Raw genomic sequence first — 6,000 nt, forward strand, 5'->3', positions numbered from 1 at the left:
GTCACTTGTGGAGGATCTACCCGCATTGTGTTATCTCAGATTGACACGTAATGGAGCAGTTGGTAGTCTCGTTTCTAGGTTTTTTTTGTCCCACCACTTTCGTCCGGTTTTTTTCGTAGGTTAACCGTCGTAGATTTTTTTTGATGTTGGTTTCTTATTCACCGGTTTATTTACCCCTCAGCTCTTTCCTTGCAAATCAGCACTTTCCAAACATGCACGCAATCACGGATCTAAATTTACTAACTTATCCAAATCAACCGATACCTTCCATTGTTGCAAATTTCTTTAGGAAACAAATAATAGATTTTAAGGAAACAAATAAAAGATTTTAAAGACGCATCATACTTTACTAACAATCACTAAAAATCAAATCTAAATTAATTAACCTTACCTTAAATCACTTAATCACTTGAATTAGAAAACATTTTTTTCCTAACTGCACCCCGCTTAGTGTGCACATAACAATCCGAAGTAATTAGAGTCACATGATTGAATCCATTTATTTAGAGCGACATGATTGAATTCATTTATTAACAATAATCCTCACAAAAGTGCGTTTAGCAATTTTAGAGGGCGGACCAAAACTCTGCCATCCGCTCGCCCGCGTTTGTTTAGGTACAGGAAAAAATGGCATATGGAAACAACACGACCGGGGCGGCGGCGCAATCTTCGGGGATAGGGGATCGGAGGAGAAGGATTGGCCTGACAGCATGATCGGGGTGCTTCCCCGCGGCCGCTGCCGTCCTCGCGATGCCACCTACCAGAAATCAACGCTGCTCCCTGCCGTCAGCCGAGGCGACGCCGCCTGCCCTCCTACCCACGGTCCGCTACCGCGTGCGGCTACGGCGGGAGGAGTAGCGACGGGGCCGAGGTCCTTCATGCGTTCCGGGATGGAGGCCATGATTTCGTCGAGGTCGTTGCTGCCTCCTACACTCAGGGTGTGTCACCGAGATCGAGGCGAGCGTGAGGAGCTGTGGCCACCGCCATGGTCACCCCATCGCAGGGGATGGAGCACGTCGTCGGCCTACAGCTTGTGGAGATCACTGTTGCTCTTCAGGTCGCGTGGTGACCGGATCTTGCCGATGTGTCCCTTCCCGACGACCTCCTCTTCGCCCGGTTGGCCGGCATGGATCTCGTCACTGCTGCCCTCAACTTCTCTGCCTCGAGCTCGACGGTCAGCCACCATGGATCCCCCAGCTGGAGGGTCACGTGAACCAGCCGTCCTCCCATGCTGCAGCGGTGAGAAGGTGACATGGCTCTCCGTACACGAAGAGTGGAGTTCAGTCAAGTACTTATATACTTGGCCTCTACTGCTGATCCATGTACATGGAGAAGAACAGACAACCGCTCATTCATACTTCGTTCCACTCCTTTGTGCTATATTACTGGAGGTGACATTTTCCTATCTCTCTATGTTGTAACAAGCCTGCTGCCTGCATAGTTAATGGATTTTTTATTTAAATTTATCGCTGCTTAGTGCTTTGTTGCAATTGTTCACCCAAGATTCTTATATATAATCTGAGCGTATGTAGGCATACTTAGCTTTGCTATTCTATTTTTTCTGGCGCATAGAAATAAGAGTATTGTCCAGGTTAGGTATTCAATTGAGTATGGTATTTGGATTGCTATCAGAATGTCTTTTCTATGCATGTGATTTCTCACATCTGGTTATAATATTTGTGAAGACGTGCATTGCACGTGCACTTGGAAGCGGGCCCGTGGCCCGCGCTGGACGGCGCCGACGCCGACCCGAGCCACCTCGTCCGCGTTTTCTTGGAGCTGTGGCTGGTCGATTTACATGAAATTAATTCCCTCAGTTTTGGTGGCAAATATAATACACATAATCCATATTATTATGCACTAGCGTGTATGTGTGAAATAGATGGATTATGGTCCCGTACCCAATAAGATGGATATGTGTGTGTGTTAGAGAGAGAGGGAGAGGGGGATAGAGAGTGAGGAAGAGGGAGGGAGAGTGTGTGTGTCTGTGTGTGTGAGGATTTGATGGTTAAAAAGGTCGCCAATGTCATAATATTGAACTCTTAAAGTTAATGTGGCCCCGTTGCAACGCACGGGCGTTCTTCTAGTACCAATAGTGTTTAACAGGGAGTAATGCTAGACCCACGTAAACTTACGTGAGGTTTTTACGTAAAGGTTGATGTAGACAAAATCATTAATTAAAGACTTTTCCAGGTCGCGACAAGTGGTGTACATGCAGCGCGCCACTTGTCGCAACCTGGGAGTTTTGCCTTTTTTCGTAGATCTGTTTATTCAAAACGTTTTATCTCTTAAACCGTGCGTCCAAATCTCGAACCGTTTTCACCGTTGGATTCCTCGCGTCGAGATCTTCAAAACTAGATCTAATGTTGATAGGTTTTGACGAACTTTTTTTTCACGAAAAAACCGGATGAAAAAAACGGCGTGAAAAAACCGGACCGGAAGCATGGTTTTTTTCCCTTTCCGAAAGAGGCACGTCCGTGCCTCTCGCGAAATCACAACCGTGCCTCTCATGGAAGCAAAACCGTGACTCTTGTGGAAGGAAAAAAAAACAGAAAACGCGTTTTTTTCCGTTTCCGAGAGGCACGGCCATGACTCTTGCGAAAGCACAACCGTGCCTCTCGCGAAAGCAAAACCGTGACTCTCGCGAAAGAAAAAAAAACAAAAAACGCGTATTTTTTTCCCTTTCGGAGAGGCACGGCCGTAACTTTCGCGAAAGCACGACCGTGCCTCTCACGGAAGCAAAACCGTGACTCTTCCGAAAGAAAAAAACAAAAAATGCGTTTTGTTTTTCCCTTTCCGAGAGGCATGGCCGTGACTCTCGCGAAAGTACAACCGTGCCTCTCGCGGAAGCAAAACCGTGACTCTCGCGAAAGAAAAAAAACAGAAAACGCGTTTTTTTCGTTTCCGAAAGGCACGGCCGTGACTCTTTGCTAAACCACAACTGTGCCTCTCGCGGAAGAAAAACCGTGACTTTCGCGGAAAAAAAAGAAAACGCGTTTTTTCGCGCAAATTTTTTTTTTCAAAAATTTATTTTGATCGAAAAGCTAAGAAAGACCGGGGGAAAACCAAAACGTCGGAAAAAACCCGTTTAAAAAGCCGAAAACACATGCGAAAAAATAAAAAAACAAAATCCGAAAGGAGCGTCCAGAGCGCGACATGTGGCAAACGACTGAGAGCGCGCCAAGTGGCGCTGATCGTTGCGAGGCTCCTTAACTAGTTGCTCCCTGATGTAGAGGTAGTTAATTAGATGAGGATTAGCGGCTGGGGCCCATCCCAGTTGAAATCAAGGGAGGAGAGGATTATAGTTAGAAAGATTACATTACTTTTGCGTAGCCTGGTCGTAGATGGAGCATTATCGTTAACAGGGAGCTTCGGCGATAGTATTCGTGGCATTACCGACCCAACAACACTTGAAGCTTTGGCTTGTCGAGTGGCTATGTCACTTGTGGAGGATCTACCTGCATTGTGTTGTCTCAGATTGACAGGTAGTGGCGAAGGACTGTGAGGAGCATTCCAGAGGAAGTTACAGTGCAGTTCTACATGAAATAGTGGAGCGCAGACTGGGTTTCAATCTTTTAAATTTATTTTCAAGCTTAGGAATTTAATTTTGACGCGCGCAATCTCGCCATTTTTGCATGTAATCTAAACATAGGACAGCATGTTTTTTTTGGTAATCCGTAAGATGATACCCTTGTACCTATGAACATTGTGCATTAATAAAATTGCACGAGAATTCTCACAAAAAAATGTTCTCATTGTATTAATGGTTTTTTTTGTATGAATTTCTCGGGTTTTTTTAATTTCTGCACTGGTTTTGTTAGGCTTTTTTTTCATTGTTATAATTTAGTTTTTTTGTTTTTTCACCAGCCATGTTGCTTTTCCTTTGTTTTTCTTCGATTCACCACCTTTCCTTTTTTATTTTCCTTGTGGGATTTTGTTGGTTTTTTTAACATATGTATATTTTTATACTACACAATATAAATTTTTAGTGTATATGTAAAACATGTTTTGATACAGGTTGAATATTTTTTGATATGTGTTGAACATTTTTCTGAAATGAGTTGAATATTTTTTCAAATACATGATGTATTTTTTATTTTGATATATGTTTTGAACACTTTTTTGAATACATGATTCAAATTATATTAAATACACATTGGATTTTTTTTAATAGTAATAAACGTTTTCTAAAACAGTGAAAAAATATTCTTACATTATATAATAGATTTTTATTATCACAAACATGTTTTGCAATCCAGGAACCTTTATTTAAAGTGTCACATGCAATTTATTTAATGGTAAGAAATATTTATTTATACCATGCAAAACCATTTTTTACATTGTATACACATTTTTCAAAAAGTGCACATATATTTTTCTGAATCACAGAAATATTTTTTACTCACGCGAACATTTGTTTTGAAAGCTATCAACATTTTCTTTAATTGTGCCAATTTTTTTTTCAAAAACAGTTTTTTTAATCAGTATATTTGTTTTTTAATACTCCTATATTGATTTAAAATATAAATATAAACGAAATTAGTGTGACGTTAGCATGACGACCCACGTCCCTTCTGGGCCGGCCAGTACCGGCTCCTAGTAGCAAGGTTGGCTTCTACCTCACGCCAGGCGAGGTACAATCTCGCTCAAATAGAACGAAGCGGCAGACAATACTTTGTCTGGAAGAAAGGGGGGTGGGGGTGTTCTAAAATGGCCGTTTGCTGCGGCCGAATGAAGCTCAAAACGCAGCTAGTTTTTCTTCTGGTGGAGCTTCAGCCATCGTTTTCCAATTCTTGAGGAGGTCGGCCGGAATCAACCTCGTCTTTTTCAACGTGGGTCGGGCTTCTTGCCAACTCCTATTTGGCGCCTATAGCGTCAGTTACAAGCAAAACGGTACCGAATGTATACCCCATTTCCCTCGTTAGATTTTTCGGGCCGGGCCATATTCTATGAAGCGCCCACACGGTTTTGGGAAGTTCCCTATCGGGCATTTTCCATTTTCTCGTACTTTAGCCCGGTACTTTTCCAATATTTTCTCTTTTTTCATTTGTTTTTTGTTTTCTTTACTTTTTCCGGTTTCTTTTTTCATTTTTTAGATGCATAATTTGTTTTCCAGTTCTTTAAATTCATGATATTTTCCCAAAATTGTGAACTTTTTAATTCATGAACATCTTAAATCCATGAATGTCTTTTCAAATTTCCAAAAAAATGTACATTTTTCTCCCAAATTCGGAACTTTCTCCAAATCCTGATATGTTTTAAAATTTCGTTAACTTTCCATTTCATGAACGTTTAAAAATTCATGATTTTTTTATTTGTTGTGAACTCTTTTTAAGTTCATTTTCTTTCTCAAAATGCGAACAGTCAAGGGTCAATGGTCAATGGCAGCGGTCTAAATATGTGGCCGAATGGTCTGGTAGGTCGCGGCATATATCATTCGGGTTAGTGTTAGCAGCCTAACAGGCACTATAAGTGTTAATTAGGACTTGTACAATGCAAGGTGCTTAGGATAGGTGTTTGAAAAAATAAACCAGGCTTTCTTTAAGCATCGGTGTTTATTTATATAAGGCATACCCTTAATTAGGCATCTCTCCTATAAAAATAGACGCCGGTGCTTTAGAAAAATCCGATTTATTTTTCTAAGTACCTTCCTAAGCATCTAGCATTGTACAAGGCCTTAGGAGCTCGCGGGCTAGCCACTCAAAAAAAACTCATGGGCTTCTTTGTTATCGTGTGTGTCATCGTATATATCCGGGCAGAGGGATCATGGGCCGTGCACCAAGACAGACATGGGCTGGTGGTATTGATCATCATCTGCAAAGTATAGCAGCATTCCACTAAAAAAAGTGTTTGTCAAAAAAGAAAACTAAAAAAGAGCAGAGCAGCAGCAACGTGAGCGACTCTGTTCTGCTACTCACGTTCTTCCCTGGATTATCAATTTCTCATGTGGCCGCTCTCCACAAATGGCGCTATCTTCTTTTTTTTTTTTGGGGGGGGGGG

The sequence above is a fragment of the Triticum aestivum genome, chromosome 2A, assembly GCF_018294505.1.
Source record: "Triticum aestivum cultivar Chinese Spring chromosome 2A, IWGSC CS RefSeq v2.1, whole genome shotgun sequence".
In the NCBI taxonomy this organism is placed as follows: Eukaryota; Viridiplantae; Streptophyta; class Magnoliopsida; order Poales; family Poaceae; genus Triticum; species Triticum aestivum.